Source organism: Pinus tabuliformis, chromosome J, assembly GCF_031772625.1.
Source record: "Pinus tabuliformis cultivar Carrire ecotype Pingquan chromosome J, CPIR1, whole genome shotgun sequence".
NCBI lineage: Eukaryota > Viridiplantae > Streptophyta > Pinopsida > Pinales > Pinaceae > Pinus > Pinus tabuliformis.
In genome coordinates, this window is record NC_142295.1 from 1356674581 (window position 1) to 1356686034 (window position 11454).

The following is an 11454-nucleotide window of genomic DNA, read 5'->3' on the forward strand; positions in this document are numbered from 1 at the left end:
TGTATCTCCCTCCATCTCTCCTTATTTGTCTCTCTATCTCACATATACACACTCTCTCCATATCTACATATCTCTCCCTACCTCTCTTTATCTCTCTCTTCTTCCCTCTCTTCACCTCCCATCTATATATTTATCTCCCTCTGCCTCTCCTTTGTCTCTCTATATCACCCCCAAAACATACACACTCTTTATCCATATCTATATATATCTCCCTCCCTCCTCCTCTCCCTCTCTCTTCCCCTTCACTCTCTCTCTCCATCCTGTTTATCTTTCTTCCCTCATGCTCTCCTCTCTCCCTCTCTCTCTATCTCCCTTATCACTCCTCCTCTCTCTCTCCACCTTTCTCTCTTTGTTTTTTTCTTCTTACCTCCCTCTCTCTTTCCATCCAAATCCATCTCTTTTTCCCTCCTTCTCACCTTCTCTCTCTCGCGTTCTCTCTCTCTTCCTTCCTCTCTCTCCCTTTCTCTCTCACCTCCCTCTGTCTCTCTTCCCCCCCTCTATCTCTCTCTTCACCCTCCAACCCTATCACTATCTCCCTCCCTCTCTCCTTCTCTTCCCCCTTCCTTCCATCTCTCCTTCTTTGTCTCTCTATCTCACCCAAAACATACACACTCTCTCTCCATCTCTCCCTTGTCACTCCCTCTCTCTCTCTCTCCACTCTTCTCTCTCTATGTCTTTATTCTTCATTTTATCTCCATATTTGCCTTGTCACTTCCTCTCTCCACCTCTATCATTATATGTTTTGTTCTTCTCTCCATATATATATAGTTAATATATATCATAATATATTAATATATATTATAATATAACAAATTGAATATCATATTAAATAATTAAATTTAATATTGTATTAATCCAAATTTATTACATTTAATAATAATATTAATATGGCATGAAATTTTGTCAGGGAAGGTGTCACTGCGATGATACTTCAGAAAAGATATATTAACCAACAAACTAGAGGTTGTCGTTACCAGATAGTAGAGAAGTTCATTACAAGATACAATCAAATTCGTCACAATAATAGAAGCTATGCATTCGTAAGACATTGGATGAAAGAGCTGCTGCAGAGTGAATTTATTTATAGATTGGCTTATTAATAAAATTTTGTCTATATAAACCCTTCTTAAAATATCCTTTATACTAGTTTATTTTTTCATAAACCAACAACACCACGCGTCTATAAAAAAATGGTTCATTACCACAGGATGATTAAGTTCATTACCACAGAAAATCATCACAGAACAACCAATCGAATGGATGCAGAAGTTCATTACCACATACAATTAAAGTCATCAAAACGATAGAAGCTACGCTGAGGAAAGAGCTGCTCCAGAGCCAATTCCGTTCTAGTTTAATCTAACAAATACATTTCCGAAGGTAGGCGTGGCGTTGGAATTGCTTCCAGCGATACCGCCTTGGCCAGTGTGAGTCCAAACCTGTCGCTCATGTCCACTTGCTCGCCACTCATGCCTCGGGGAAGTGCCCACTCAAATGGATGGAGGAGCGACGCCAACAGCAGATGGACCATCCGACTGGCCAACGGAAGCCCCACACACATTCTCCTTCCTTCTCCGAACGGAATCAGCTCGAAGTTCTACCCCTTGTAATCCACACTACTCGTCTCCTTATCAAGAAATCTCTCAGGCATAAATTTCAAGGGCTCCTTCCAAAGCGAAGGGTCCCTCCCGATTGCCCACACGTTGACTATTATTTGAGTGTGCTTCGGTATCACGAATCCCGCAATCTCACAACGATTATCGGCTCTGTGAGGGATCAGAAAAGTAACCGGCGGGTGCAATCGGAACACTTCCTTCACCACTGCAAGGAGATAAGGGAGACGCTCTGCGTCACTTTCTTCCACCATTCGTTCACGCCCCACTACCTCATCCAGCTCAGCTTGCACTCGTTTCATGTTTTCTGGATGGCGGATGAGTTATGTCATCGCCCATTCTATTGTCGTTGCAGTGGTGTCACTCCCGGCCCCAAATATGTCCTGCACCAAAATGGAACTAAACATCAGAAAGAAAGAGGACACGAAATACATACCCGAAATACATTTTCCATGAAAAGGAGCTATGCTAGAACCAGCTAAACAAGAACCAATAAACAAAAAAAGGCTTACAACTAAGTAGCCTCTGATATGTCGACAGTAAATTCGTGGCTTCTCATGTCCAGAAGAACGTCCAATAGATCCTTTTCACTATAACTTCTGTCCCTACTTTCCTCTGATCTAGTAACCAGGCGATCCTCAATGAATTTGTCGATTACGCCATACACCTTTCTGAAATAGAAGTTCGTATTACGGTAGACGCCCTGGGGATCTAAGAACTGAAGGCAGGGGAGTTGCATAAAGCACCATCACTTTAGAAAGGACATATTTCAACTCTTGAGTACCCAACTGAGGATCCAACACATCTTTTCCAAACACCATTTTTCCTAACAGATTACCAATATCCACACACTTTCCCTTCACGGCGTCTTAAAAAATCTGATGAATCATTCGATTTACTTGATTTCTTCTGAGATGTAGCGGAGCTTCCAGCCTCTTCACAGAAAAGAGTTCGTTAATGGATACACGTCTGAGCATGCGCCAGTGGGATCCATATTGGCTAAAGACTATGGAGGTCTTGTAGTGGGAAGGAGCCTTGACTGCCTGTGTCAAGATCCGGCCAGAGAATATGTGGTCATGGGCCTTGAGAACTTCCTTTGCCAGGGCGGAAGAGGAGACCACCACTGTGGTTTTCATTCCGGGAAAGAGGCTCATGATCGGCCCATATTTGTTGGCAAGGTGGAAAAAGGATTCGTGGGGCTTGTTACCCAATTGCGGCAGATTTCCCACAATCGGCCATCCCGTAGGACCTAGAGGAAGCTTGTAGTACGCGTTCCTCCTCCACACATCGAAAAGCAAGAATGTGAAAACAGTGCTTCCCAGATGCACAAAATACCATAACAACCCTCCAAGATCCTTAGGGTTCAATTGACCAGACCAGTCACAGGCTTCGAACAGGAGCCGCCTAGGTGGGAAGAAGAGGATTAATATAACGAAAGGAAATTCATGATATGTAACTTGTTATTATTACATACGTCAGATACACCTCAACCACGTTGCATCACTATAAATATATTATATCGAATCATCTCGTGGAGATTATTTGTCCGTATCTTTATATATCAAATCTTCCCCTCCAGATCATTTGTCCATATAACTTCAGTTTCTTGATTCATCCCTGTTTGGGTAAATTCAATGTTCTATTTTTTATTTTTTTATTTCATCACAAGATTGGGTAATTTCAATGTTCTATAGATTTTTTTGGATCGCTTAATATGATTGTTCTCTCCTTTTATAGATATGCCATCAGAACTAATTTAGTTCTTCTGTTTTTTTAACAAGTATATCATCAAAATCAACACAAAAAAATTAATATAAATCAAAATGTTAGGTAGTTCCGTCTCCCTTGACGATTGACCTTGACATGCTTTAAAATTTGTCGGGCTGCTGAAACTTTATGTAAACAAGTTGCTGACTTTATGTAAACTTTATGTAAACAAGCTGTTGAAACTTTATGTATGGTGCACGCACGGCCTCCACACAGTGGTGGACATTTTTTGTTTACCTTCTAACTCATTCATTATTGATATTCAAGAAAAACAAGTTGGTGTTATTGGTATTGAAGAAAAACAAGTTTGTGTTATTATGTATAATAAATAGAAGTTTCAGATTTTAGAAAATTATTTTAAATTTAATAATGTCTAATTTAATCCATATTTATTGGAGAATATATATATTTTAATTTGAATCTTAGAGTGAAGTGGTTGATATCACAAAGTGAGATTTTTGGTATCAAGTTAAGTCATAGATATACTTTTTAAAGAGTTCACAAGGTTCAAAGTCAATACAACAATATTTATATGTATTATAGTTTATCATGTAATTAGTAGAGATTTGAACTTGAGTGGACAAAAAAAACCATTTAGTCCAATAAACCAAAATAACCTCAATTAATATATATTTTTAAAATTAATTAAATTACAATTAAAATTAATAAATATACCATTAAAAATAATAATATTTAAATGATTAAATATTTTTATATAACCACTTATATCATAATTAAAAATCAATATATATATAATTAAATAAATATAAAAATAAACTCACAGGAAAGTTTCATAGTACGTAATTGGTCAACAAAATTGGACTAAAGGTTCATGACTATTCTAACCCATATCCTTTGGGATGGTTCAAAAAGGAGCAGAGACAAAGAAAAACAAACAATGGAAAATTAAATTTGTTATAAGTGTTGGTTTTATTAAAGTAGAATTTTGTTGTAGTTATGCTTAATGTATGTGAATTTGTGTTTGGGCGTCCCTATTGTTGAAAAATGCATCAAGAAAGCCTCAATTTGATTTTTCCTTGGTGAAATTGAGAAATTAAAATTTCCTCATCAGTGGAGAACTTAGAGGTCGTTAACTTGTGCGATATGGCTCTTGTCACTCAGTTAGCTTAGTAAATTCTAGTTAGAGGGCTTGGAGTTTAGTTAAGCATGTTTTATTACTAATTTGTAGCAATCAAGGTTAGGTATTTCAAGTTGTTTTTAGTTAAACTAGTTCTAAATGTTGAAGAACTAGTGGAAGGTCAGTTGTGCACTGGGAAAATAGTCTAACTCAGTGATCATCCAGTTAACTAATCAATCAACTTAAGATAGCTAGTGCATGCAGAATATTCGAGTTCCTCAGCTATGGTGGAGATTCCAAGGCAGTGTAACATTAGTTGTAGACTAGTATTGAGTGTACATGTGTTGCATGCAACCAGATGAGAAACCTTGGAAATTCCGCAATCAATTGGAGGACAAACCCTAAATAATAGGGACCTAATTCCTTAGGAATTTTTCAAGGAAATAGAGACTCAATCATACCCAAAAATTAGCTAATTCTGGGTCATAGCTTCTCATTGATCAAAGAGATAGGTTATTCACTTGCAAGTTGAGCTTAGATTGAGCTAGCAATTGTAATACATTCTCCATTCATCTTATTAATCCAAGCAGGCTTAAGGGGTTTTTATTAGTTTCTTTACCATAGAAAAATACTATGCATGTGTGTGATTTCTTATTGCATGTTTGAGATTTTTGTTCTAAATTGTGGATTGAATTCCACAAGGCAGTATAGTAGAATTATGTCTCTCAATTTATATTAAAATTTCTTGAGAAGTTGCAATTCTACACCATATTTCTACATGGTATTAGAGAAGGATTCACATTAGAATAGGAATTTCAAACTTGTTCCTTAGGAGGTTCGAATTAGTAGCTTGAGTGCAGCAGGATCTCTTCAGAGTTGGGAAGATGACCTTCAACAAGTTGAGATTAGAGTATGCCTTGGAAGGCATCTCAAATTTCATTGAATGGAGGGATCACATGGAGGTGGTGCTTGATGACAACAAATTGCTATAATATTTCAAAACAAACATGGTAAAACTAGGATGAGTTAATGCCCATAACCTAGCTCAATGGAAGAAAGATGTAACCAAGGTGAGGGGAATAATCTTGGAGGGAGTGCGAGACCACATTGTCTCAAATATCTATGGGAAAGAAACACCTTTCGCGATGTGAAAAACACTGACGAATCTATTCCAGAATAACAACAACCATGGAAAACTGGCCCTCAAAGATAAACTTTGAAATATCAAGATGCAAAAGAATGACACCATTTTGTAGTATCTCAACAGATTTACACAAGTTCGTGATGAATTTGGAGGGGTTGGTGCGACTGTTGCAAAAGATTACCTGGTGAGCCTAGCTCTTTTAGGCCTTCCCAAAATCTGGCACAGCTAGCAGATTTCGGTGAATGCAAGGGAAAATTTGTCGAAGTGGGAAGGATTATGGTCCAATTTGGTCCAAGAAAAGTTCAAGAGAAATAATCGAGATGGAACTTTATCTAAAGCAGAGGATGAGGGAAATTTTGCATTGGTAGAAAATGGAAAGAAGGGAAAATGGTATAAATCTAAAACCAAACCAGAATCCATCCAATGGGGCAAGAAAAAATACTTGTCCAAAATAAAATGTTTCAATTGTCATGAATTCGGGCACTATGCCACGAAATGTCCACATAAAAAGTCAAGCAAGAAGAACTCAAGAGGGGTAGCAGGTGAAGCATTGGCTTCACAATTCGAGCTTGAATTCATCCTTATCAGATGTATGACTAGCATAGTGATGGGAGCATGTGCTACATAGACTCAGGTTCATCATTCCACATGACAGGGTGTTGAGAGTTTTTTAGCGACGTGGAGGAGAAATATCTCCATATGTATATTGATATGGGGGATGACAAAATGTACAGTGCTATCAGGATTGGTATAGTAACCTTTCAAAGGGATTCAGGGTCCCCTCTTCGTATCAAATATTTCATGTTTGTGCTAGGCCTAAAGAATAATCTCATCTTTGTTGTAGTTTTGGAAGACCGTCGTTACAGCGTGATCTTGAGTAAATGGAAAGCATTCTTGAAACACATAGACACTAGACAGGTGAAGTAGATCAGGGTTCATGTGAAGAACCTGTGTAAATTTGATGTGGAATATTGTGCGGCATTAAGAAGTAAGGTAAAGAAAGTGCACATTCATAATGTCGGTGAGCTCTAGCACATGAGAATGGGGCATTTGCATCATGGCACCTTAAATATTATGCAATAAATAACCACTGGCCCCCCCAAAATATCACTTGAGAATCAAGATGTTTGCAAAGGTTTTACCTTAGGGAAGTATGGAAAATAAACATTCAATGATCAAGATAGAAAATCACATGCAGTCTTGGAAAGAGTCCACTCTGATGTTTGTGGACCTTTCTCGACAACCTCCATTGCCAGACATAAATATTTTAGTATTTTTATTGATGATTTCTGAAGGAATTGTTGGATATTCCTCATGCGGAAGAAGGATGAGACAATCTCCAAGTTCGTAGAATTCAAGACACTGGTTGAGAAAGAGACTAGCAAGAACATTAAGGCTCTCAAGAGAAACAATGGAAGTGAGTATGCTTTGAATGAGTTCAAGTATTTTGTGCGAAAGAAGGAATTCAAAGAGAGCTGACAACACCCCACAACCCACAGTAGAATGGTGTAGCTGAGAGAAAGAGTCAAAGCATTGTTGGAGTTGCAAGAATTATGCTACATGAGTAAGGCCCACCACTGCACTTTTGGGAAGATACATGTAACAAAACAGTCTACTTGCAGAACCAAAGTCCTCATTGGATTCTTGGTATGATTACACCGGAGGAGACTTTCGAGGGAGGATGTCAAATTTGTCTCACTTCCATATTTCTGAAACCTTTGTTTACTACCATGTCTCCAAATATTCAAGGAAGAAGCTTGAGCCGACAGCATAGTTAGGAGTATTTGTGGGTTACACATAAACTCCATACAACTACCATGTGTACTTAACATCCATCAAAAGGACAATTGTGCGAAGGTATGTAAAGTTTGATGAGGAGAAATAAATATGGTTCTCTCTTGAGAGGGAGCTTCAAATCCCACCAGAAGAAGAGCTTTTAGCTCCAGAAGAGGAGATTTTAGATCCAAAGGAGGAGCCTCAAGAAATTGTGGAGAAGCCACAAATTAAGGAACAAAGAGTGGAGACATCCACTTAAGTAGAACCATCTAGAGAAGGTAGAAAAGGAACCAGGGAAGATGACACACTTGTGCAGGATGCAAGGGAGAATGTGGGAGCTCCTTCAAATTTGCCCAAGGAGAGGAGGTCACATGAGAGGTACACTGACTACATGGATTTAATGATCGAGCTTTAAGAGACTGAGTTAACATCTTTCAAGGAAGGATTAGAGAAACCTATTTGGGTTGATGCCATGGCAGAAGTATACGAATCCATCATGAAGAAAAGTGTTTGGGAAGTGGTCCCAAGACCAACAGATAAATTAGTTGTGGGTTCGAGATGGATATTTAAGGTTAAGCATGCAACAGACGGAAACATAGATAAGTATAAGTCCAAATTTGTGGCCAAAGTATTCTCTCAAGTTGATATAATTGACTATGAGGAAACATTTTCTCATGTAGCATGGTATTCATCCATTAGATCAATTCTTGCACTGGTTGTGCAGATGGGGTGGAAGATCCACCAGATGGATGTAAAAATAGCATTTCTCAATGGTGTTATTGAGGAGGAGGTCTACATCGAGCAACCAAAATATTTTGAGACATTTGATTGAGAGTCTCATGTGTGCAGACTCAAGCGAGCATTGTACAGTCTCAAACAAGCACCTTGTTCTTGGTACACTAGGATCAAAAGTTATTGCACTGATTTAGATTAAAATTTCTTAAGCAGTTGTAGTTTTACACCATATTTCTACACCTCTATGTACATGTGGGATGAAATTTTCATGCAGAGAACGAACTGATACTACCTTGGTAAAAATCCTTCATCATCAACATTCACAAGGGCGAGTCAAATATTTTTTCTAGTAAGTGCCAATAAATCTCATAAATTTATTAGTTCTAGTAAAAAGGTGTTTTATTATTATTAATAGGAAACCAATCTATGGAAGAGTCAGTGAGAGAAAAGGCATCCCTCAAGGGGTTCTCTAAGAAATAAACAGAACTAGACGAGTTGCTATATGAATACTAGGAAGTATTTCAGGAGCCTAAAACGCAAGAGAAAAGTGGAGCATAAGATCAAACTATGTTGAACTCTCCATTATAAAAAATTATGTTATACATGTAGTTCATTCTAAAAGTAAATAAAGTGAAGAAGTAGTTGTAGTAGTTGTTAGAGAAAATTGTTATTTGACCAAGTACATCACCATGTGGGTCACCCATCATAATTGTGAAAAAGAAGATTGGACTTGGTGAATATGAATTGATTAAAGAGTGTTAAAAAATACTTCACTCAATAACAGGCACCTCTACGTTGAATTGATGATTTGTCGAACCGATTTCTACCAGATTATATTTCACCAAGCTAGATTTAAAATTAGGTTGTCACTAGGTCTAAGTCAAAGTAGAAGATACTTGGGAAAATACCTTAAAAATTGAAAAAGGTTTGTATGAGTGGTTAGTCATCCCATTTAGTCCATGCAATGCACTAGTTACATTCATGAGATTAATGAATTATATGTGTGTGTGTGTGTTATTGTTTATTTGGATGATTTAGTGATATACAATGCTTTCTGCAAGGAACACATCTCATACTTGATGCAAGTGCTAGAGAATTTGAAAAAGCATAAGCTATTGGAAAATCTCAAGAAATGTTAGTTTGCTCAATAGCATTTGGTGTACTTATGTTATGTGATTGATGGAGGACAACTCAAGATATGTCATACTAATATGGAGGTCATCATGAAGTGGCATGTGCCTACAAGTGTTTCTAAGGTTAAGAGTTTCATTGGGGGCACTGTAGTCACTGAGCAAATTTATAGCCTCATTTTTAGTAGTATATGCACCACTCCATGCCATAATAATGAGTGGAAAGAGTTTCCAATGGAGGAAAGGTTAGTAAAAGGCCTTTGAATAGTTGAAGAAGAAAACCATTCAAGCACCAATTCTCGCATTATCGAACTTGCAAAAACCCTTGAAAGTGGATATAGATGTGAGTAGGTATGTTTGGGAGTGGTCTAGATGTAGGGAAGAATACTTGTATGCTACCATTCTTAAGTGCTTCGTGGGGTGGTTCTCAACTACCCTACCTACAATAAGAAGCTATATGTCTTGGTACAAGCTACAAAAAAGTGGAAACATTATTTGATGGGAAAAGAGATAGTCATCCACATATATAACCAACTGCTACAGTTCCTACAAGCTTGGGAGTTTCATAAAGCACCATCACTTTAGAAAGGGCATATTTCAACTCTTGAGTACCCAATTGAGGATCCAACACATCTTTTCCAAACACCGTTTTTCCTAACAGATTAAAACAGGACTGGAATGTTGTGTGTCCAATATCCACACACTTTCCCTTCATGGCGTCTTCAAAAATTTGATGAATCATTCGATTTACTTGATCTCTTCTGAGATGTAGCAGAGCTTCCAGCCTCTTCACAAAAAAGAGTTCGTTAATGCATACAAGTCTGAGCATGTGCCAGTGGGATCCATATTGGCTAAAGACTATGGACGTCTTGTAGTGGGAAAGAGCCTTACCTGCTTGTGTCAAGATCCGGCCACACAATATGTGGTCATGGGTCTTGAGAACCTCCTTTTCCATGGTGGAAGAGGAGACCACCACTGTGGTTTTCATTCTGAGAGAGAGGCTCATGATTGGCCCATATTTGTTGGCAAGATGGAAAAAGGATCCGTGGGGCTTGTTACCCACCTGCGACAAATTTCCCACAATTGGCCATCCCGCAGGACCTAGAGGAAGCCTGTAGTATGCCTTCCTCCTCCATACATCGAAAAGCAAGAATGTGATAACAATGCTTCCCAAAAGCACAAAATACCAAAACAACCCTCCAAGATCCATAGGGTTCAATTGACCAGACCAGTCACAGGCTTCGAACAAGAGCCGCCTAGGTGGGAAGAAGAGGATTAATATAACGAAAGGAGATCCATAATATGTAACTTCTTATTATTACATACGTCACATACACCTCAACCGCATTGCATCGCTATAAATATATTATATCGAATCCTCTCGTGGAGATCATTTGTCCATATTTATGGAATCTTCCCATTGAGATCACTTTTCCATATTTATATATCATTTATCGAGTCTTCCTCTCGAGATCAATTGTCCATATAATATAAGTTCAATTTGCCACGTTATTCATTATTTTATATTTTCTAATATCTTGATAAAAATAACATTTTTTTACTAGTTATAAAGTGTATACTCTCTAATTTTTCCACTATTGAATTTTAGTTAGTCAAATTTTTTCAATATCAAAACAAAACAAATTCCAATTCCAATTGGTTAAGGCCGTCTATATTCAAATCACTCACTCTCAAAGAAATATTATTTATTCATATATTTTTATTCATTTATTTTTAATTTTTCTAGTATCAAAACAAAACAAATTATAATTCAAACTGGTTAAAACCTTCCATATTCAAATCACTCACTTATAAAAAAAATATTATTTATTCATATATTTTTGTTCATTTATTTTTAAATGACCAAAAAACTTATCCTAACTAAATTATCCAACTAACTTGCGACCAATACCATCTATATACAAATCACTTATTTGTTTTTTTTTATTATTTATTCATATATTTTTAAATAAGGGAAAAAATTATTATAATTTAATCCTCAAACTAATTGTAATAGCAATCTATACACTATTCAATATATAAAGATAACTCACACTTTCCTTTCCAACAATAATTTATATAATTGAATATTTATTTGTCTTTGTGTTACACTTTTCAAAGAATAATTTATATAATTGACTATTTATTTGTCTTTGTATTACACGTTACGTAGATTTTTGTAAAAACAAAATCATTACATAGAGTTTTGTA

The 11454-nt window shown here is 37.0% G+C and overlaps 1 pseudogene; it reads right to left on the reverse strand.

The window, feature by feature from the left end:
* Positions 1-1141: 1141 nt before the first annotated feature.
* On the reverse strand, positions 1142-10249 carry LOC149232420 (cytochrome P450 76T24-like; annotated as a pseudogene).
* Between the last annotated feature and the right edge of the window lie 1205 nt (positions 10250-11454).